General features: G+C 27.9%; 3 long non-coding RNA genes across 5 annotated transcripts in view; 1 reads left to right on the top strand and 2 right to left on the bottom strand.

Annotated features, from left to right (window-relative positions):
* Positions 1–23044, top strand: part of LOC144842238 (uncharacterized) — a 53550-nt gene extending 30506 nt beyond the window's left edge. For all 3 annotated transcript variants that reach the window (XR_013612108.1, XR_013612107.1, XR_013612106.1), the window contains 2 exons: positions 20815–20969; positions 21983–23044. This is a non-coding gene — a long non-coding RNA (uncharacterized LOC144842238). The remainder of the gene's footprint in view (positions 1–20814; positions 20970–21982) is intronic.
* LOC144842406 (uncharacterized) lies at positions 200–3136 on the bottom strand. The gene is made up of 3 exons (XR_013612119.1): positions 2959–3136; positions 803–2714; positions 200–445 (listed from the first exon to the last, which is right to left on the bottom strand). It is a non-coding gene; the product is annotated as an uncharacterized LOC144842406 (long non-coding RNA).
* Positions 11692–13547, bottom strand: LOC144842270 (uncharacterized). The gene is made up of 2 exons (XR_013612113.1): positions 13198–13547; positions 11692–12533 (listed from the first exon to the last, which is right to left on the bottom strand). It is a non-coding gene; the product is annotated as an uncharacterized LOC144842270 (long non-coding RNA).
* Positions 23045–25541: the final 2497 nt, after the last annotated feature.

Raw genomic sequence — 25541 nt, forward strand, 5'->3', positions numbered from 1 at the left:
CAAGAAGTTGTACAGTATTTATGATAATTTGATTTCGAATAACCTTTTATTGGATAGATTATATTATATTCAATGTGTTCTATTACAAAACCATAATTTTTTCTTTAGCATAGACACACGCTAATACACAAATTAATAGGCTTAACTGCTTTTCCTTCATTTAGATTAGCAGTTTCATTCTTTATCTCTATGTCTTGAGTGTCTTGAGTGTTCAGAACATGAAACCATTCATTTTACATAGTAAAATTAGCCGTTTAGCAATTAAAGGTTTATAAAGAATTATAGGCCTACTGTATTTGTCGGTTTTTTTTTCCTTGATTATTTTTTAATAGTTTTTATTGGTTTTCCATGATGTTCATCCATATGCCTTTTTAGTTCAGCTTGGGACCTACACACCGTTTTGCAATAACCACATGGGAAGGAGGAAGGACCATCACTTTTCAATCTAAATATTAAAAGATGTGATGTTAATCTGTGATTTTGCATGTACAGATACAATAATTATCGTTTTTAAAAATGGTTGCCTTTTCTTGATGATTCAATAAGACATATTGAATATTTATAATAAATTGCAACTTAACAAATAATAATAATAATAATTAATTAATACATTATACCAAATAATAAAGTAGATTGTTTATTGTATATTGTAATAACAAAAGGGGAGTATATAACCAATCAACAACCAATGATTTCGTATATAAAAATTGTTGTAATTGTATTAAGTAGAGTGAAGCTACAATTTACAGATTCTTGACCAACACATTGATAATAATGCATTAAAAGTTTAAAATCTACCTACATTCCTTGATTCATAGCAGTATTTGGTGTTCTCTGGTCCGTATAATTTCCAGGAGTAAATTTTCTTAACCTGTTCTTATTCTGAGTAGGCTTTTGTTGAGACATCTTAATAATGCTGTACGGTTTTGATATTCTTGCTTACAAAAGTTGAAGCAGTATGTAATGTTAATACAACAACCCAATGACTGTAGAACCAATCTCTCAGAATGATATATACTAATTTGCATCAGATGTCAGAGTTTATTTCACGGATTGATGGTTCTTTTGTATTTGTATGCAAATTTTACGTAACGATAATTTGTTATTGTTGAGATGAAAAATAATTATTACCAATATTTTATTTACTAGTAAGACCATCATCAACAACACCACCAGCATTTTAAACAGTAACATCCCGTGAACCACACCAACATCATCACTAGCAAAATCAGCTCAACTTAAGTAAATAAAAATAAAATATTACTATTTATTTATTCGTATAACAACAGGTAAACAATATCATTATTTTACTTTTTTTCTCATTTATTCAATCTTCAAATTGATAGAAATATCGGAATGTTCAAATATCCAAATGGTAGACAGACTGATACTATTTTAGTATCTGCTCTATTTAAAGCAACTCCCCTTTTTCAATAAGTATTAGCAGAAGTAAAACATCGGAAAAATAATCATTGAATTAATATCTTTTATAATTTGAACTCTGATAATATAAACATATTTTGAATTATTATACTGGTGACAAATGAATATTACATTTTTAAGTTTTAAATTATTCCATTATTTGGTTTAACTCTGTTAACGAAATTAATTGTTTAATAATTCATATCAAATATGTTTCTTTACCATTCTGAAAGGAAATTTATAATTTTATTAAATTCATAACAAATAGTTTTTAAATCTTGTTTTCTAATGTATATATTCTACAGCAAGTACAACAACGTGTACAATATTTGTGATAATTTGCTTTTTATCGGATGGATCTAGAAGCTTTTCTTGCTTTAATTTGTTCAAATGAGAAGGAATTTATTTTTGTACCATAAGACATGTTTAATATTTAAAAATATAACTAATACCTTTACATGATTATTTAATTTTGTTTTACATAATTTTTGTTTTAAAATCATCATTATGTACACAACAAATAAGTGATAATTAAAACCATTTTAACGAAAATAATAAATAAGCTATTTTGTAATATTAGTTATTATTAGTGTTTTTACTAGATGAATAACAATTTAGAAAGAAAAATACAAAACATGTTTTTAAATACATTTGATTTTAGTTCAGTTTTAATACAATAAAAATCTATCTAATAACACAGACAAAATAAACTTAAACACTAAAATCTTTGACTTTGAAATTTCTTTATATTAAGATTATCCTTATTTATACTGTAGCTGTATGTCACACTCCAATAAGGTTGTAAACAACTTATTATATTAAATGTCAACAGAATTCGCAGACTAAGTGAACTAACGAGATATAAATCCTAGAACAGTAATACAATGCTTTTACAATTTACTATTCTATATAATACATGAATTAACAAACATGTTAAAGTTAACGTCAATTACTAACTCTCTTTATTATGCATATACTTCGATTATGAGATATTTTAACAATCTTTAATAAAATACAGTAGATAATTATATTTCGTAGGATTATATTCATTATTTTTGTTGAACCTGTTATGTTATATGTAAGTTCCGTCAGTTATTGTAAAGTTTACCGGTATTCATACACGTTTTGTAGACTGCTAAATAACGAATCCGCACTTTGGGTTTTCATCTCGTCTTGGTTGTTGCTGCATTGTAGTTTTCAAGGTGATATTCAGATTAATATTTCCAATAATTAGGCTATAGCCAGTTTATTGTAGCCTAAATGTGTTTCTTCATTACAGGATAGTACATCCTCTAAATAGTAAAAACAAATGGTTTTTCACAAATGATAATATTTACGCCGTTTTAACCAATTAATAAAAGATAAAGATTAACAAAATATAGAATAATATTGGGGTGGGGGCGGTGGTATTGTGAGGTCTTGTATAATTAGAGAATGAAATATAAAGAGGTTTTTAAAAACATGCTGTGGCAATTTTATTATAATAATAAAATTATACAGAAATACATATCATATGTTACAATGTTATGTTCTTACCCGGAAGAAGGAGAAGCAGAAGAGGAAGAGGAAGGAGGAGGAGGCTTAGGCTTAAGCTTATCCTCGTCTTCGTTCTGATCAGTGTTTGGTCCTCCAGGCATCTTGTATTATTTACCAATGTTTGTCGACTATAGGGCGACTTATGCTCAATATAATAATTCCAAGTAACAGTGACGATTTATATTCAGCTTCTACGTTTTATAGCTAATTACATTCCAAACTAAAACGTCACAACTCTTGATTGGCTGGTTACAGATATTCTTAATGCAATATTCAATATAGCCATCAATTGTCATTTGTTACACTATAACCCGGCGTCTTCATCATCGTCATCTTATTTATTATTCATCGTCAATACCGTATACTATTCAAATTATTTAAATACAAATAAACATAAATAGCCAGTAATATTTTTACTTGGTGTCACACTTGGTGGTTAACATGCTTGTCCTCAAAGGTCATCGTTCACATCCAGGCGCTGTATAGATTTGCTAAAATGAATACATGTGTTTTTCGTCATGAGTCGTGTGCTGGAGGTGTATCGAAATACATTATTTAGACATAATTTGTATGGATAGTTTTTTAGAGCGGGGGTGGGGAGAGTGCACGTCATTTTAAATATATTAATAAAGTGGTCAGTAGTAGTAGATTATAGTTAAGATTATATACGTCTCTCATAATGTAAACATCATTATGTTATTACTTGTTTTAATGAATGTTTAGCTTGAAATATACTACTTGAAAAACTAAATTAGATTATTTTGAATATAAAATGCGCATAATTATTTCCTGTAAGGCCTAATACATTTTATTTACTTAGTCACTATGTACTGTAGTACATTAAACTTAAAACAATATTTTTGAAAACCAGTAAAATTCCAACTATAGCTGCACATTCAGACAGTTCACCCAACATTCTTGACACCAAAAAAACAAAAACAAAAATAAAAACAAAAACAAATCGATTTACCTTCATTGCTCAAAATGCTTTATTTTCTAATAAGATCCATGCAAGATGAATACAAACAAATCCGAAGAAGAGAAACAATTGTTTTCAAGGAGAAAATATTATCTTAAAAAATGATACATAATTATAGTAAATAATAAAATAAGGAGTAATTTATTTTTGTTTCGAATAGTTTTTAATAATGGTAGATTAAAAAAATCATTTCACTATTAAGCCCTAAATTAATCGCTTAATCTTAATAATATCTTTTTAAAGAAACATCAATCAGTTAAACAAGACCTATGGAATTAATTGAATGTTCTTTAGTGGAGGGAGTTGTGGGTGTAAATAAGTTCAAATTATTTAGTAGTACTATCTCACCAAAATGTGTAATATGCAGAAGAAGCAAGCCATAATGATATGTTATTTTACTGTATAATGGTCGCCCTATTATTGCATTTTAGAACATCTTCTAGTCTATTCAAATTTTATTTCAGTATAGTTCTAAATAATAGAAAATGTGGAGGTGACAACGTGAAAAATCACTTAACAGGTCATACTATATGTAGCTGGCTAAAAACCCTTCGAAGTTTAAATTAAACTTATAAAATGGTTCTTACAATAAATATATATCTCGATAATGCGGACAACCGATTGCAACTATTCTACATGTTAACGTCCATTGAAATAAATATATACTACGAGTAATAAATAGTTGTAAAAAGAAAATGTTTAGTTATGCATTAATCGTTTACAAACTTTACTTTAAAAGTTAAGAACAATAAACAATATCTGCCTTCCATAGATGTATTGATGTATACATTTTGTTTAAAAATTGCCATAACCAACTTATAAATTTACTATATGTCAATACAGTCACTAAAATAAACTATATATAATTGTTCAGTCTATTGTTGAGTAAAGGACATCATTTCCAAAAGTCAAACAAAGCTCTGTTGTCATCTCTTTCATCTGTTATGGTTTTCTAACTCATCTTGTTCCGGTGTAGCTTATGGGTTGCCATTTTGTATGTAGGCATATACGATAACGCAGCAATTCGGTTTCGTGTAACTTCAATTAGAATTATTTTCATCTTTATACCAGCATATGTGCAGCATGAAGATGGTCCTTGATCTCTGAAATGTAGAGATTTAGTCTTTAATATAAAGGTTATATTGATTTTGTATATAGACAATTTGGCTTAAATTGCAATTTCCTTTTATTTTGAATAATGAAAACATTTAAAAGCACTACACAAAATATTTTATTTCCTACCTAGGCTGTCTATTCTCCCCTTCATTCTAATCTGTACCCCGCGGTCCTTTATCATTATGAAAATTAATTCCTATCTGTAAAGTCTCTAGTATTAAATTCGTCGCCATTATGTTGGATTCTATCAATTACTAATATTATGTTTACCCAATGTAACCGCTCTACACACAACACAAAAGATTATCGACTTAGGGTTGAGGTGAGCGGGGTTCGAGTTGATTGGGGCGGCGGCACTAGACACACGTAGATAATAAATAAAAGAGTACAAAATAGTTGGCTTATAGTAGATGTGTTATTATTCTAAATCGTAATACAAATTATACAATATGCGACTTATAATTAAGTATGCTTAAAGATTTAGATAACAAGTCAAACTTAAGTTTGTTGACAACTGGCAGTGGTCGAGCTTGTCCCCTTTTTGGTGTGGTAAACCCGTTCGAAGTTTGATGCTTATACACTTCACCGATTCCCTCGTCTGGCTGTGGACTTTACACACAGAATCCAACTTGGTCAATCTTCCCTCAACCTGAATTTGTTGAGCAAGGAATAAGTGTAAATACAACTTCTTTCAGAACGTGCAAAAAGTATCAGGGAGGACCTGACTGCTCTCAATAGATTTAGAGTTGAGTTGTGTACTACGGTAGCCTTTTTGTATTTGATTCCTATAACTACAGAATTCTCTATACAGGCTTCATTCAAGGATAATTTAGGATTAGCTAATAAATCATAGCCTAGTGAGTATATAATGACAGGGTCTTATTACTACACTCTAACTTACATATAAACATACAATCAATAGGATATAAGGTGGTCAAACATAATAAATAGTACATATTTACAATATATCAATTAGTTGTGTCTAAGATAATAAATTCATTGCTGGATTTAACAACAGGCAATGATAAACATAAACGTAGTATCCTATATGTAGTTAACAAGTACAACTAAAGGACTTAGCTATGTTACTTACGCTACAAAATAATAGGTTTATGTTGGTTATCTTACCTGAATTTGTTGAGCAAGGAATAAGTGTAAATACAACTTCTTTCAGAACGTGCAAAAAGTATCAGGGAGGACCTGACTGCTCTCAATAGATTTAGAGTTGAGTTGTGATTTTTCCCAACTCTGCAGTCTTTTTTATATGTCTTGGCCCCACCATGTTTTTCCGAAATACATTACTGGACCATTATCTAATGGCAGATGATGGTGGCCCTATTTCCTTATTTGGAGTTTGATCAGCTAATAGTTTAGACTTAAAATAATTAGCTCATACTTAAAGTATGTTGGTCAGTACTTTCTTTGTTTGTAAGGAAGTAGGAATGTGTAAATGTTGCAATTTCCTTGGACTGGCACACTTGTGTGGCCTGTGTTACCCTTCATCTTCTTAGACTGGCCTACTTTTGTAGCCTGGGTTACACTAAGGAGAACTATTGTATACGTTACATCTAAATCATTTATCCAACCAGCTTCCAGAAAAAAATCAGGTGTTTAGAATTTACCAATCAAAGAAGAGACTCTCTTCTAGTGGTATCGGATTTTATAAATCATTGTAATGAGCATTGCGTTTTAATATACATAAATGATTGCCATTAATTGCCATTGTGTTTGTTATTTTTGTCAACGCCAATTTTAAATCATAATTTATCGTTTAATAGAATAACGAAAATGTTTACAATACTACTGTAGTAAAATTTGAATGTGAATATCGTTGATTTGTAAGATACATCCTTTTCATTTAATAATGCCTAAACTAAAATAGAAAGCCTTTTCTTTCTAGTTGACTAACGGCCTGGAAGTATATTCCCATTTATTAGCTATACATTGAAGTATCGTAAAGTAATTCAAATTCAATTAATTAGAATATTTTAATTACTAGTTTCAAGTGTCAAATTCACTACAACTCGTGGTTTAAAATGTCTGTTGCTTTTTATTCTAACCATATAAATATAAGGTAGTATTGTAGCCTCTTTTGCATGATAATTATAGTATATTCGTCATTTAACTTAAATATATGCCTAGTTTTTAAATATTTAGCTAGTCAACTTGCTATTTTTTTATGTTATTCGACACTAGCACTGACTATTTAAAATAGGCCTCTAATTTCGCTTTTCTAATTTTAACCTTTATTTTTTTTATTAACCTTAACCAAATGACTCCAAAACACACACTGACTTGGTTTATCAATTTTATTAATATTTTAAATTATTTACTACTGGTGTTTTGTTGTGCATGCCATGAAATAATACACTAAACAACTATATAATAATAGTTAGTAAAGATATTTTGATTGAAACAGCTATGGTTCAGTATTATTAAGGTAATAGATGTAGAGTGATATAATACAAATAAAAATAAGTTAAAAAAACAAAATGACGGACAAACTTTTACCAAATTACTTCTCAAAATATTATAGAAGGTAGTAAAGTATGTGGTTTAGAGCATCACCTTGTTAATAAACAGTATCTTTATTTCAGACTTTTTGCCAATTAGCTAACAATAATTGTTTATCCTTGACTGCAACTGACATGTTAAATAAGTTCAATCAATGTCACTTGCTCTGCTGAAGAGCTAATGTTGCCCAAAAGCTCTTTTTTTTTGCTGTTTTACGTTTTGATTTAGCTTTTTGCTTATTTTATTGTATCCCCATTGAGATCCAGCGACTGATACCCATATCGTTGTAATTTTTTTCAGTAATTTACTTCAGTAAAGTAAATTACTTCTTGTATTATGCATTATTCATAATAAAATGCAAACAATTATATATCTATAACTTTATAAAAGCACAAATTACCTGATAATAATTAATTAATTGCTCGGATTATTTGGGCCCTTTGATGGATGACATCCAGAAGGTACATTGCTTCTTAGTGTCGATGATGAAGATTTTCCGTGTTGATTTCCATGACAGTGCTGGCCTTTCGACCCACCATTTCCGCCGCTTTTACCGCCACTGCCACCTTTTCCGCCGCCTCCACCTTTGCCACCACCTCCGTTACCTCCTTTTCCACTTGGCATTTTTGTCAATTTATAAACAAATGTCCGATAGTTGTTAATATAATGATGTATCGCATTTTTGGCCTAATAGTTTGGACTTTTATAGAAATCTGTTGCCAAAAACTGACCAGTTAGTAAAGAGTATTTTCTTGACGTTTATTATTATCGGTGTCTGATTGGATTAGTATTTATAGATTGGAGGAAAATTCTCGATTCGTAAGTGTTATTTTTGAATGTTTTAATTAACCTAATTAAAATTAGCGTTAGAATATAGATGTGTCCACGACTTTACCTTCGATACGAATAAACAAATGGAATAAACACGTGTATACTTCATAACAATTTATTCAATGCTATTTCAATTTTAGGTTTGTTAATATCATTGTAGCCTGACTAGCTTGCTCTCTATACATCAATACAGACGCATACTTAAATGATTAAAATCAATAATAATATTTGACTTGTATACAGAGATATGTCTTATTTGTACCATATATATGTACAGTATCTCCTTCGTATTGACAGAAGTTGGTCTAAAGACTCTCTCATCTGTTTTTATTAAATAAGGAAACAATCAATTATGATTGTGTAAAGTTATTGCATCTCTATAAAATGCAATTATAGTAAACTTTAGTACGAATTAGTTTCAATATAAAATTTGATCTGTATGTCAGTAGTAGTGACGCAGTGTAATTTCTAATCCTCCTTACGTACACAGTAAGTATGTGCTTTTAACCATTTAACCCTTAACCCTTTACTACCATTTTTATATCGTGAATTATTTTTTTCGATTAATTAAACTTACCACAAATAAAATGTACCCGCCTGATAATGGATTAAGAGGCAGAACAGAACTAAATAACACAAATCATTTAACAACTTCTGGAATCGCAAATAATCAATTATAAAATAAATTAGGCAATTGCTCTTAACGAATTCAGTTGTTTAATAATTCATGTTATTATTTTCCCTTACTATATTTGGATAAACTTATTTTATTTTTATAAAATTTTATTAAATAAGTGTCATATAATTTATAAAACTGTAATATGGCACATATAATAAATATATTAACATCCAGTAAGATGTGTTTTATTTTATTTCGAAAGGTTCTGATTGGATTAGTTTGTACTGCAATGCGCAAAAATGAATATCTGGAAGATTCCATTCCTTGTTGAAATACTGTATGTCATAAAAAATGTTATCTTTCTTTTAATCAGAAAAACACGAAATATATTAAATTAGTATTACAAATATTTTACTTAAATGCAATAAAAAGTTCAAAAAACAAATTGGAAACCATAATATATTTAAATATACAAATAAAAAAATGTAATAACATTATTTATTGGTAATTGAGATGTATTTATATTAGATTTTAATATTTTCCCTTTATATATCCAGGATTCCTATAGAGCACACTTTGTGTTTATAGTGTTTCCTTGCTCTCATGTTTTGGTTATCTCTATATTTATATTGTGTATATTTGTTTTGTGTTTAGATAAACAGCAATACATTTTTTAAAACAACTAAACAAATATGTTGTTACATGTTTCTGGAGACAATATATCTTTAAATAGTATTGTCATCATTTTAGTATAAAGTTGCAAAATTTTAAATCAGTTAACCTTACAACATACGTGGACATTAAAAATAGTATGTTATAATATAAAAGTAAAAAGTAGTTTTTAAATATTTACTTCTTTCAAATTAATGTTTAACCAAGCTTCTACTGTAGTTCAGTTTAGAAAATGATCTGGGAAGCTGACGTCATGTCTATTTGAGTATTTTTTACGTCATATTACCGATATTGGATTGGTAATTATATAATCGAAGATTCTCGTATAGTAACTGTAAATTACGAATGTCTATTTTCGGCCTATTGATTATCAACATTATTTAGAATTGACACTATTTAATGTAATTTTACGAATATATATTTATTATCATACAAAATGTACACATTACAGTACACATCTATTTAGTCAATTTTTTAAGGATAAGTTATGTTAGCAGGTTATAATAATAATACGAATTTGTAATGCGCCAATTCCAGCAGACGTCATTATAGTACGTCGATAATTATTGTGTCGATAACGGATGTCCCCACACATGGTATCTTTAGTTAGAGGCACACATTTCTATATTTTTTCTTTTATATACCTTTTTCGTTTATTTTAATGTTAATTGAGACGAGTAAGTAAACAACATACAACGTTTTATACTTAAGAACAATGTATTCGTTTATTGTGAATTCCATCTGCTTTTTCATTGAAATACACAACTTAGCGCCAATCTGTTTTGTTAAAGGATTTTTTTTTAAATTCTGTTACTTTATGAAAGATGGTTTGTAATTATGGGAACTTAGGGAATATGCAGATTTCGCGTTAATTCTTGAAAGCTAAACTTCAGGAGAATATACAGTGTGTATTGTAGAGCATTAGCCTAATAAACATAACACATTTTACAGTATCAACAATTTGTGTGTGCTCAAACCCATCATTGTACATTCAATTCAACCTGTATAAAGAGCTAGGCTTTTCATGTCACTGTAGCCTGACCTTTTTGACCTCTATACCAATACAACTTAGGTTATTAAAGTCAATAACTACAAATGATTGACTTGTATACAATGAAGTACCATATAACATATATCTCCTTTGTATTTTCTGCATTTTTCGTTTGTAAACCTAAAATGTTTGAGTTTGAAATTATGGATTGTGGAAAATGTTTAGAGAGAAACAGAAGTTTGCCACCACCTCTTAATATTCCATTAACACAATCTTGACAGACTGACACACAAATTATAGGCAGAAAATCTAAAACTGTAAATCTGTATTGTTTATTATTCTTTTATAACTATTTATATTGCTTCTATTCTTGTGTTTTGCTCTAATTCGTTTTATAAGATAAAACAGCTCGTAATATATACTATTTAAAATACTTTTATTTTAAATTGTTATTATAGTATATGATATAATATTATAATACTTTTATTATTATTATACTCATATTATTTTACATATGAGTCAAAAATTAGCTATTGATTGGGTGATGAAATAAAACCATGTGTAAGTGCTGTCATTGGATAATGACTCGATGTACTGTAGACTTGGGTTACCATGACTACCACATCGATTTTTTTTTGTATTTGTTAAGTTAGATTTTAATTTATTTTGCAGATATTATTATGTAAATGTGCAAACAAATTTATTATTATTAGTTTTAAATTTTTTTTATAAATGTCTGGCTATACATATTTTACTATATTAGTCTTTATAATAATACAGTATAATTCTGGAATTTCGTACTGTTCTAAATTAAATACTAGGAGTATGAAAAGGTTCATCATTCTATAAATTCACTTTGGGAATTTTAACCACGCAATTAATTAAATTAATAGTAATACTCGTTCCACTATAGTAGGCAATACATTTACATTTTGTACATGTTATTTGTATCTAAAATTATAGGATAAATAAAACATACTCAGATATTGAAAAAAAAAAACAATATAAATATCCGTTTTTGGAACTTTATTTTTTTATATATCCCATAATGTATCTGGCCTTGTGTCAAATCATTAAATGTCGAAGAATTATAGGCCTATGACTAAAACATCGTGAAAAATACATGTACCTACTTTTCTGGGTTAGATCACAGTCTCGTTAAAAAAAATAGAATATGCATTACAATACTTAATCCTTAACTAATAATTCTTCGTTTGAATCCAACATTAAGTGTATGTGGTCTTTGTGTGGTGTTATATATAAAGGCCTTACATCTATATCTTATATCTATCCTAATGCTTATGTATATTTCGCTATATTCTCGGTGTACTTAAAGTAGTTTTTAAATATTTACTTCTTTAATTTCATGTTAAACCAATTTTTACAAGGTAAAATAACAAATCATTGTTTGAATAATAATAATATTGATGATGACAAAAAAAGAACTATAATATGTCGTATTTGCACTAAAAGTTTGTGCATTATTATACTGTATTTTTTATATATTGTAAAATAAATGTACTTGTTGTAATGTTTATATAGGAAGTAGAGATTATATAAACCAATTTACTTTGTCAATGGTGTACATACAATGAACTAATGTTCATAGAACTATATACAATAATTATACTACAATATCTCAAAGTTATTCTTCCATTATAATTGTGTTGGATGAAACAAAGAAAATAATTTGAAATAAAGTTTATTATAAAAGTTCTGGAAATTACAGAAGTCAGGATTGTATTGAAGTTGTTTCTAGTGAAGTATATCTGTTGCAGTCCAATGTAGTTCAGTTTAGCAAATTATTTGGAAGCCGACGTCATGCCCACAACCACTGTTGCATTTCATTCTACCTAAAGTAACAGATAGATAATCAACATTTAGAATAACCAAATTTAGGCCTAAATAAATGTAGACTCAATTTGATACAATTAACTTTTTTAACATTAGAAGAGATATTATTTTCGTTTAAAGATGTATTGACCCAAAAACATGAAAAATAAAGATTTAAAAAATCAGACTTTGAATAGGCTATTTTCTACTAATAAAATTATATAATAAAGATTTTTTAAAACAATATTTTTTAATCCAAATTTCTTTGTCACAATGGCATATTCAGCACAACTTGTTTTCCATGGGTACAACAAATTCAACCAACAAAATAGCAGGATTCAACGGATAATGTTGATATTCTTTTTGTAAAAATGGTAATTCCATGTTAATTATTTGTTGCAAATCTTTTAACATTTTGAGAAAGAGTTTTTCTTATTTAAAAATAAAATCTAGGTCTCTCTCTCAAGTTTCTTTGAATGTAGCCTATGCCTACGGTGTGGTTTAACAGTCTAACACATCTAGGTTAATCGGATACACTTTCACAAGATCACAAATCAAATTATCAAATAAACGTTGGATAAATTGAAAATACAGTCAAAACAATTAAATATATGTATATGTATGCCTACTCTTCTAACCTAATCCCTTTTTATGTTACTTAATTAATAGAAGACTCACATTTACCTGGTGACTAATTTTTTGAAGTGTTTGAGCCCTTCGACTGATGTGATCCAGAAGGTGCATTGCCTCTTAATGTCGATGAAGATTGACCATAATGACCACCACATTGGCCTCCATATCTACCATATCCACCATTTCCACCATTTCCACCATTTCCACAGCCGTAACCACGACCTCCATTTCCTCCACTTCCTTTTCCACCTGGCATTTTCAGTAAATTGTATAATAGGACAAAATGCAAAGAGTTGCTATCTTGAATTTGATGTTAAGATGCTTCTTAATTAAATGTTTTGCCATTCGTTCGGACATTTATAGAAATTTGTTGCCATAAACTAGCCAGTTATTTGAGAGTATTGTGTTGACGTTATATTGTCGATATTTGATTGGATTGGTATTTATAGATTCGAAGATTCTCGTGTCGTAACCGTAATTTACGAATTTCTATTTTCGAATTATTTTTGTGTTTTTTTTTGTATTATGTTTGATTTGAGTTTTCACTGTTGTACGTCATTTTACAAATATTATATTAAAAAATACAGTATACAAAATGTAACTATTACGCTTAGTTAAACAGTCAATTTGATAACGAATTTATGTAAGCAGCAGGTTACAAAGTTAGTGCAATACGTCGATAATTATTGTGTCGAAATGGATGTTCCCACACGTAATAGATTTAGTTTCAGGGGCCTTTTTAAATATTTGTTTACTTCAATATACTTTTTTGAGACGAATAAAAACAAAAAATACAACTCTTTATACTTAGGACGATTTATTCGTTGCTTTGAATTCCATCAGCTTTTCAATGAAAAACACAAATCAGCGCCATTTTTTAAAGGTTTTTTGTTATCCTGTTAAACGTTTATTTATGAAGCACACTTGCAATTATCACACATTTTTTTTTATCAGATACTAAAGGATACAGGAATATACATTTTATAACGTATAGTGTAACATGAGACACGAAAATGAAATTTGTAGGCATTATTTATTATAAAGACATTGCATAGAAATTTAAAATGAGTCTAATTGCTGCAATATGCCTATTAATATGTTTACATTATAGAGCATAATTATATTTTATGAACATGAGAAATTTAATGTTTATTATTTTATTTTTTACAAACTTACAGTGGCATATTAAATACAATATCAGATTTTAATTTATCCAATACTGTAATAAATTATTATAAATACTAAAAATACAACCTTCTAAACTGGGAAAAGCTATGAACATGTTACATTACCAAACGTTTGAACTAGACAATGTATTCATTTAAAAAATATTCTTTTATGTTTTATAGGCTATCATTTCATACAATAAATAGTTAGTTCAGTTGGCAGGTTTTAAAAGGTAATATCTTGTACATTAACAGGGCAATATGCAGCTATTGTGTTAATTCTTGGTGGCAAAAATATGGAACCTATACAGTGTTTATTGTTTTAAAAAATAGCCTACTGAACATAGTACTAACACAATTTTACAGTAGCAAAACATTGTGTATGCTCAAACGCACCATTGTACATTCAATTCAACATGTTTGAACAGCAACTTAAAAAGGCTTTTCATTCCATTGTTACCTGACCCTTTTTGACCTCTATACCAATACAACCTTATTTAGGTTATTGAAGTCAATAACTTCAAATAATTTACTTGTATACAACGAAATAACGTTTAGCACAATCTTTATATTATTTCATTTCATTCACAACATCTTTGCAGAAGTAGACTTACAGTATTCACGAACAAATGACCTGTTTCTATTCAATAAGGAAACAATAAATTATGATTTTTATAGTTATTTCATGCTCAATATAATGCAATTAATGTGAATTTAGAACGAGTTAGTTTCAAATTTACTAACGTTATATTATATCAAGATACACCTATGTGTAGGTGGAAAATCCCACAAAATTCTGGCAGTAAATCTGTATTGCTTATTATCGTCTTTCAAATATTTTTCTTCAATTATTGTTCCACTTTCCTTAATAATGTAGACCAGATCGCAATAAATACTTTTTTTAATTTACCATTAAGCATTTTATATACGCTACTATATTACTGTAATACTCATAATGATTTTGATATCATTTAAAAGTTTGCTTGTTGAATGAATGTGTTTTCAAAAGGAAATACATTGAGAATATCTTATGTAATGCCTTGTCTTAACAGAAGAAATCTGAAGCATAAATTAAATATTGAATAGTGAATATAACTAATTGTAACTGCTCTCAACTCATAACAATAACTCTTGTAAATCGATTTAGGCTTGTGTTACTGTGAGTTCAGTTAGTATTATACCCTCATATTCTAGAAAATACAACAACGAATGTACATTATGTTTTATTTTCTCTTTTCATAAACAAATTAAATGAAATTTGTTACTTTTTTTTTATTAGTGGATGGAATTGTTATATGCACATGTACAATAAAACTGTAAGACTGTAAAAAACAAACCTGTAGTGTATGTAAATGAATGGTTGATCATTCTAAAAATAAACGTTGGAAATTTTAACTACACAGTAAAGTAAATTAATTATGATAATAATATATACTCTTTACTCTTTGTACTTATTTTTCAGGTAAATCATTTTGTTTTCGATCCAATTTTTTCCAGTTAATAACAATGATGTGGCATTAAATTGCATATTCAATAAAAAATTGGGATAAAAATTCGAATATTTTGTCTTTCTATAAGTAATAATTTTAAAAGGTTTTTTATACGAAAGTGATTAACTTTATGAAACTGCAAAATGAACTATTTAAAATTTATTTTTATGAACCTTAATTTTTCATGTTTTGTGGAAGACAATACATCTTTAAAGTTATCAACACACACCTACATATTAGGTTCAACATCTGCAAATTTCGAATTTAGCAATTGGAATAATCATAATGTTACTTAGATTATATATTTAGTTATTCTTACTTTTGACATTTTCTTGCATTTGTATTGCCTCAAAGCAGGTGTTATTTATGTTTTTAACATTAAAATCCATAGAATTTTTTTTATTTTAAATGGCAGACTTTTAGCAATGATTCTATTCTAACTGACTAGTAACTTTAATAAATAAAAGAATGACATCAAAATAATTACAGTAATATATTCTTTCCTTAAATCAAAATACACTGTAAGCCTACAGTGAAACTGAACTTTGAACTGTTTTTATTCAAACGAATACAAATACAATGTCCCATCATAACGAAGGCAATGTGCGGAAATGTAAAACACACCTTATTATTAAACATCCATCCATCTTTAAAATTGTTTTTAATTAAAACAAAAAACTTGCTTACATTTTTAATCTTGTATAAACCGACACAAATTGGTTTTCTTCTTTTCCTTTTCTACTTGTATTACTAATTTTTTTTTCTTAGCTGTGGTTATTGCCCACCATTATTGTTTTTCTATTACATTCATATCATTAAATCATTTTCTCTTCATAGTATTATTATTGTTATTTTTTGTTGTTTAAGTTTGTCCTAATTCTAGCATGTAGTTATCACACATTATATTTGTAGTGGATTTTAAACTTAATAACTTTTAATTCTAGATTTTCTAATAAAGGTGTTAGAGCATTTGTAATTTTTAGCTGTTTTATTTTAATATCATTTGCAATATAATTTGTTATTTCGTTAATTTACTTCTGTAGTGATGCATTTTTAGTCTTTTACAATTGAAATTCAAAAAAGTGAAACAAGACAAAAATAAGACAAACATAGACAACACTGATTGTCCTCTTTATTAAAATTGATGTAGATTTATTAATATATAATAATGGGTAGTGTCTGGCGTTAAAATTTCCATGGTATAAATTATTAATTGTGAATTTATAACTCAAACAACTGATAGATTTTAGATCTAGAGTGTTCTAAATCTTCTAAAAATAACTCTGTGGAATTTTAGCCATACTAATTCAGGTGAATTAATAATATTTATATATACTTATATATATCTATATATTTATGTATATCTACACAATAGTATTAATCTATAACAATAGATCAAGATAATTATTAATAATGCAAAAATTATGAATTAGCAGAATGATAAAATACAGTGAGGAAACAAGAAAAAAAATAAGACAAACATAGACGACACTGATTGTCCTCTTTATTAAAATTATGTCCATTCATTTAGACCTATACTTAGTAGACGTGAAGTGTTGTTGGTGAATGTTATTGCTTTGAAAGAATTTATAGGCCTATTTGCAATTATTTTTAGAAATCTAATTTAACTAATTAATTTTTATTCATATTTTTTAGAATTTATTTTGAAAACTTTTTCAATCAATTTATCTTTCAACCTTTAATAAAAAAAAAATCGTAAGCAACAAATATAAGTACCTCAAAGTATTATAGCTGGCATAATTTTAATCGTCATAATTTTATATTGTCATAAATATTGATAAATTTACCGAGTGCTAAATTAGGTAATTTTAAATATTATAAATAGTCTCAAACGAAAAGTATGTACACATATTTTGAAAAAGCATAATATGACGCTGAACTGTAATACTGAACTTTGAACCAGCTAAACTGAACTCAATGGAATTTTCCATCATTCTAAATGTATGTGTGAATGTTGTTGCTGTTTAATCGATATAAATTAACACAAACTAGCTGCATCCATAGTATTTTATTATTAAAACAAAATGTTGGTGACAAAAAATTAAAAGAAAAACAAAGAAAATATAACTTTTTTCCTTAATTATAAATATTATATTAACATTAGTGACGACTAAACTCAATTTTAGGATATTGCATCAGACTAGAAATGTAGTTCCAACCTTCTGGTAATAATTTCTTATGTTATATTTTGTACTATATAACTCAACACATATTGTAGTTATTAGTTAAACGAATTCGGAATTGTTTGTTCTTTCCAAAATTCTCAATGTATTTTTCACTCTGTATAAATAAAAAAAACAATTTGATTTATTGTTATAAACATGGGTAGTGTCTGGTGTGGAATATTTTATTTGCACATATGTTTGCCTAAACTAGTTCCAAAATGGTAACAAGTTCATTGGTATAATTTAGTAATTGTGAATGTATAACTCAAGCAATTGATAGATGTTGCAGGTTCTAGAGTGTTCTAGAGTCGTCTAAAAATAACTCTGTGGAATTTTAGCCATACTAATTCCGGTGAAACTCATAATATTTATATATACTTATTGTTATCTATATATTTATGTACATCTACACAAAAGTATTAATCTATAACAATTAATCAAGATATTAATAATGTATCCAAAATATTTATGAATTAACGAAACGATAAAATACATTGAGGAACTATTTCTGTACTGATATGTACTACAATATGTGTCTACTTAAACAAAACAAAATAAAAAAAGAGGTGCTAGAAGAATTGGACTTACTAATATTAAAATACTAATTTTGACAGGACTAAAACCCTACAATCTACTTTAGTCCACAGTAGTTAATACTTTTATTAATTTACTTAAAGATGTATTGTCCCCCTAAAAAAATATTTTTTTAAATTTGTTTGTTGAAAATGTTATTTTAATGTCACATAATAGTTATTCACTCTCACAAAAAATTGGGTCTAAAAAAAATTTTTATTTTTAAATTTATTTACCTGAGAAAAATGTAATTTAAAGCAAAAAATTTAATTTACTACATTCGTATGGAATGTTATATTTAGGAATGCAATAGATATATCTATATGATTTTAAAGTAACAGATATTGTAAAAAAAAAAGTCATTGAAGTAAAGTAAACATCCTAAGTTTGTAATACTTCTATATTAAATTGTTATCAATAAAACATAATTATTGTCAATCCACTATTATTCTTATTCAAATAAGAATATAAAGAATTACATTTTTGTTAAATACTTTCTTGAGCCACAGAAGGTACTGTAGTAAACCTAAAAGCTAAATGGTTATGACTTTATAGCGATTTCCGTGGTTTAGCCTTTATCTATGAGTCCTTAATCTCAATAAACACGGCTATATGATGTAAATTGAATGGCCTTAACGGATACAAACGGTATGGCCGAAAGTGTATGTTACAGTAAAATATACCACCCCTGTCTGAATTCAATCAATTTCGTCAAACGTTATTTTTCAAATTTAATTATTTCTATAAAGTGTAGAGAGAATGCATTGGTAAGCTGAAAATCTTGTGTTGACTTGAATTAGTCGATGTTATGATATTTGTGCAAAGCTGCAGATAACGAACCAATCGTTTGCCACACTTGCAGCCATTTTGAATTACAAGTTGGCAAAATCACGAATTGTGAAACCTTTCGCTAATAACCTTTGTGCTACTACCGGCATTCAACGGTATTATTGTCCTTAGAGGGAAAGTGGATATGCATATTCAATAGGATGATATATTATTATGGCAACCTAGCCTATGCAGTAGTTATAATCCCAGCTGCTTTTGAATAATATAACAGGTTTTATTGGAAAGAATGTAATTTAATTGTACGCTGGTTACAATTTTTCCGAATAATAATAGGCCTATACACAGAAGTTACTAAAATTGTCTGGCATAGTATTATCTACTTCAGACTATGTGAGTAGATAACTATGATACTGTAGTATCTGGCCAAACAACCGTTATTATGACATATTATAGTATGTTGTGCCCGTAAAGCGTACCTATGGGTAAAATGTTAACCTTGGTTCATGTTAAAACTACGACCAGGTTTGAAGAAAAGGGGGATTTCGCAGATCCTTGTGTTTCACGGGTGCCTCTGTGGTGGTGAATGACATTGTACTAGCGAAACGTTATAGTGTAAACTTTATAAAATAGTCGTTTTTAAGTTCCTAGACTTATTTTGGTTAATCTTGCAGCATAACACTTCTGCCTAGATTATTATATCATACTTCGTTTGCATTGCCATAATTCCCTCGTTATTCTTTTAGTATTGTTGCTGAAACTACAAAAGCCAATAAATTCGACATGCATTTACTATTCTATTAGAATTTTTGAATATTAATGACTTATTTTAATATTCCACTTGATCTAAAATGCAAATAATACTGTACAACCGGTCTTTGTTTGCATCTTGTTCTATAATCAGCATAACAGACACCATTCTGGCGCGCTTTTTTTTCGACAATTACCCTATGTCTGAAATCCATACCCCCTCTGTTAGTTTTAATAAATTCAAAATATGATATTGCTATCAGTATTCCTTATTTTCTCAAGCAAGGGGTGGAGAAACATTACATAGAATTTCCTTGTAACATCGTGTGATGCCATCAAATGTTGGCCTATTGATCCCGTCGCCTAGAGACCGGTCCGGAACAACATCTTCTTTTACAATTTTCGAAAGTTCATGTCCTTTGTCGAACCCCTTGGCTTTTAGTTTTCGTTGGCATAACCAAATATGGAAATGCAAAGCAGCTTGGTTCAGATAAATCGTCATTAAACATTCATATTTCGGCAGGGATCGTCTGAAGATCTCGTTTCCCGACCATTTTTGGAACAAAAACTGGTGGACCTAACTGTATACTGAGCAATATTACCTCTGCGAACAAGCTGATTTCTTTACAATATGATTTGATTTTCTACGAAAGTTTGTGAACCTGATTTTGTCATTTTACCATTCTTTACAACATTACACTACTTGCTTTGTTGTAGGAGTAATACAATGGAGAAAGAATCAGAATCGAAGAGTGAAGCTGTCTCCAAAAGCGAAGCTACTAAAAAGGAGTTGGAAAATGACCCAAATTATAAGAGAGCGACGAGTCTAACTACACCCGACTGTAATGACGATTCTCCGAGACGCAAAAAGAGTAAGTCAGCCATTTATATTACGATATTGTATTTCGTGACTGTAAACCATTAAGAAGAAAAAAATACGGTAGATTTGCAGTCATTAACAAAGAATCTGTTCGATTCTCATTAACTTACTATTTCCTAAACTATTATCCAAAAGTAGCATCTAATTTACCCACTATGTCTATAGGAAACGCTCGGCAATGTACAGCAGACTTCGAACGTTAAATATTATTATGCGTAGGCTTAAATTCGGCAGTATTCTAGTCTATGAACCTTAGTAGTGTTCACCCTGTCTACAATTCAAACTTAATGTAATTTTTTATTATATTCGTTTAGTAAAATTCTAGTTGTTGCTGCATACAATATAAATGCAATGCATGGATTTTGGGGTTTTTTTTTGTTCAATCATTAATTAACCATTAATATTAATTATAATGTTTATTCATAAAGACCAAAGAAGTATTTATCATGTTACTTGACCTACCGGTAGTATTACTAAAATGATTTTAAAACTAGGTTCGAACAGTACAAATAATGCTAATAATGCATTTGGACTCATAAAATTTAAATGATGAAATGATTTATATGAAATTACAAAACGTATATACTGATATACTGTAACAATGGACATTTCAACAAACAAAAAACTACCATGAAATACCATGCATAGCGATATATATTAGTATGTTTGCAATTAAATATAAGAATGGAATTAATTGACACGAATGTGTTTTAATATCAAACAAAACACACCTGTATTTATTTGATTTTTAATCGCAACTGTTCATTTAGCGTCTGCTGTGTTTTTGGAATTTTTGGCATCTTCAACTATCCTAATATTACCAAAAACAGTATAATTAGGGAAGAAAAGGCCTATATTAACCTGAAAGAAAATTATAACCCTTACATTTTAACGATACTCGGATGTTCAATTTAATTCAATCGACCTATTCTTATAAGTGGGTTCCTGGTGTGTGTGTTTTTTTGTATACAAATCCATGATATTTTACTATCCTTTCTATTTCAGAGGAAGATATGAAGCCGGTGACCAAAAACTAGAACGAATCAATATAAGTGGCTTCCGAGTTTATTTTATCATACAACACCAGTTCTTACAATAGTTAAGTCACCATGTCTGTTAATTTTGATATCTTATAATCAGTTAAAGTCGTAAAAAATAAACACAATTAACTACTTCCTTTATCGTTTTATCCAATTTAAACAAGAACACTCGTCATTAAAATATTCCCTTTTATGATCAAGATTCAACCAAGATAACAATGTAATAATGCTTCACTATTTTGTCTTAAATAGAAATAGTAAAGTAAATCATCTTATATTAAGTATATAGTAATCGGAAAATAAAATCGTATAAAACCGTAAGAAAAAAAACCCTAAAACTGCAGCCTGTGTAACATAAAAATACAGTTGTTGTGCGATAATGGTTATTATGTATCATTGCTAAACAGATATGCCCATACTAAATCAAGGTGCCAAAGATAGTATATTGTATTGTATTAATAAAAAATAGCATTACAATCTATATTTATAATGTAATCAAACAATATATGCATAGGTCTATACAATATACGAATACAGTTATGCATAAATGAATATTGTATTGCGGTACATTTTATTTGTATTTTTATCATATTTATTTATTTGATTTACAAGTATCAGCAAAGAATATTTTCTTTAATACCAGTACTATCATTATTGTTGAAGTTATGATTTTCATTTTTGTTATTTAACGCGCTTTTATATTAATTTAGTGTATAATAAATAATTCAAATTGTATAATATATATACACGATTATAATAGATTTTATCGTAATTGATTGAAACAGTACTTCTATATGACTAAAAATTTGCAAATTGAAGTTTAAAGACCACGGTTATTATGTTATAATAATAATTGTGTACATTATTACTAGATTTGCAACGAGCGATCGTTATTGTAAAAAAAAGTTGTAGTTTTAAAACTGCCCTCTAAAGCGGCACCATAGTTAGTGTTGGGAACTCACCGCCAGAGGACGCCCTTTCTTATTAATCTAAACTGTAGAAATTTAATAAAAGAGTATCTATATTTTTTAAGTCGTTTAATATTTTTATATTATGTATATGTCGTCATTTTTTACGGTACTGAGATATTATTATTATGTATTTCCTCCATAACAATCCGTATTAAATTCGAAACTACTTACCTTTATAATTAGGCCTAGTGTAAAGTGGTTATCATTACATATTATATATAATAGTTAGTTATTTGTTTATAATTTATTTTCAAATTAATACATACCGTCGTGTAAAGACATTGCATAAAACATTTTTAATTTATTTAAACGATTGTTTAAGGAATTTTTTGATAGAATATCATTTAAAAGTTTGCTTGTTGAATGAATGTGTTTTCAAAAGGAAATAAATTGAGAATATCTTATGTAATGCCTTGTCTTAACAGAAGAAATCTGAAGCATAAATTAAATATTGAATAGTGAATATAACTAATTGTAACTGCTCTCAACTCATAACAATAACTCTTGTAAATCGATTTAGGCTTGTGTTACTGTGAGTTCAGTTAGTATTATACCCTCATATTCTAGAAAATACAACAACGAATGTACATTATGTTTTATTTTCTCTTTTCATAAACAAATTAAATGAAATTTGTTACTTTTTTTTTATTAGTGGATGGAATTGTTATATGCACATGTACAATAAAACTGTAAGACTGTAAAAAACAAACCTGTAGTGTATGTAAATGAATGGTTGATCATTCTAAAAATAAACGTTGGAAATTTTAACTACACAGTAAAGTAAATTAATTATGATAATAATATATACTCTTTACTCTTTGTACTTATTTTTCAGGTAAATCATTTTGTTTTCGATCCAATTTTTTCCAGTTAATAACAATGATGTGGCATTAAATTGCATATTCAATAAAAAATTGGGATAAAAATTCGAATATTTTGTCTTTCTATAAGTAATAATTTTAAAAGGTTTTTTATACGAAAGTGATTAACTTTATGAAACTGCAAAATGAACTATTTAAAATTTATTTTTATGAACCTTAATTTTTCATGTTTTGTGGAAGACAATACATCTTTAAAGTTATCAACACACACCTACATATTAGGTTCAACATCTGCAAATTTCGAATTTAGCAATTGGAATAATCATAATGTTACTTAGATTATATATTTAGTTATTCTTACTTTTGACATTTTCTTGCATTTGTATTGCCTCAAAGCAGGTGTTATTTATGTTTTTAACATTAAAATCCATAGAATTTTTTTTATTTTAAATGGCAGACTTTTAGCAATGATTCTATTCTAACTGACTAGTAACTTTAATAAATAAAAGAATGACATCAAAATAATTACAGTAATATATTCTTTCCTTAAATCAAAATACACTGTAAGCCTACAGTGAAACTGAACTTTGAACTGTTTTTATTCAAACGAATACAAATACAATGTCCCATCATAACGAAGGCAATGTGCGGAAATGTAAAACACACCTTATTATTAAACATCCATCCATCTTTAAAATTGTTTTTAATTAAAACAAAAAACTTGCTTACATTTTTAATCTTGTATAAACCGACACAAATTGGTTTTCTTCTTTTCCTTTTCTACTTGTATTACTAATTTTTTTTTCTTAGCTGTGGTTATTGCCCACCATTATTGTTTTTCTATTACATTCATATCATTAAATCATTTTCTCTTCATAGTATTATTATTGTTATTTTTTGTTGTTTAAGTTTGTCCTAATTCTAGCATGTAGTTATCACACATTATATTTGTAGTGGATTTTAAACTTAATAACTTTTAATTCTAGATTTTCTAATAAAGGTGTTAGAGCATTTGTAATTTTTAGCTGTTTTATTTTAATATCATTTGCAATATAATTTGTTATTTCGTTAATTTACTTCTGTAGTGATGCATTTTTAGTCTTTTACAATTGAAATTCAAAAAAGTGAAACAAGACAAAAATAAGACAAACATAGACAACACTGATTGTCCTCTTTATTAAAATTGATGTAGATTTATTAATATATAATAATGGGTAGTGTCTGGCGTTAAAATTTCCATGGTATAAATTATTAATTGTGAATTTATAACTCAAACAACTGATAGATTTTAGATCTAGAGTGTTCTAAATCTTCTAAAAATAACTCTGTGGAATTTTAGCCATACTAATTCAGGTGAATTAATAATATTTATATATACTTATATATATCTATATATTTATGTATATCTACACAATAGTATTAATCTATAACAATAGATCAAGATAATTATTAATAATGCAAAAATTATGAATTAGCAGAATGATAAAATACAGTGAGGAAACAAGAAAAAAAATAAGACAAACATAGACGACACTGATTGTCCTCTTTATTAAAATTATGTCCATTCATTTAGACCTATACTTAGTAGACGTGAAGTGTTGTTGGTGAATGTTATTGCTTTGAAAGAATTTATAGGCCTATTTGCAATTATTTTTAGAAATCTAATTTAACTAATTAATTTTTATTCATATTTTTTAGAATTTATTTTGAAAACTTTTTCAATCAATTTATC

The sequence above is a fragment of the Antedon bifida genome, chromosome 5, assembly GCF_963402885.1.
Source record: "Antedon bifida chromosome 5, ecAntBifi1.1, whole genome shotgun sequence".
In the NCBI taxonomy this organism is placed as follows: domain Eukaryota; kingdom Metazoa; phylum Echinodermata; class Crinoidea; order Comatulida; family Antedonidae; genus Antedon; species Antedon bifida.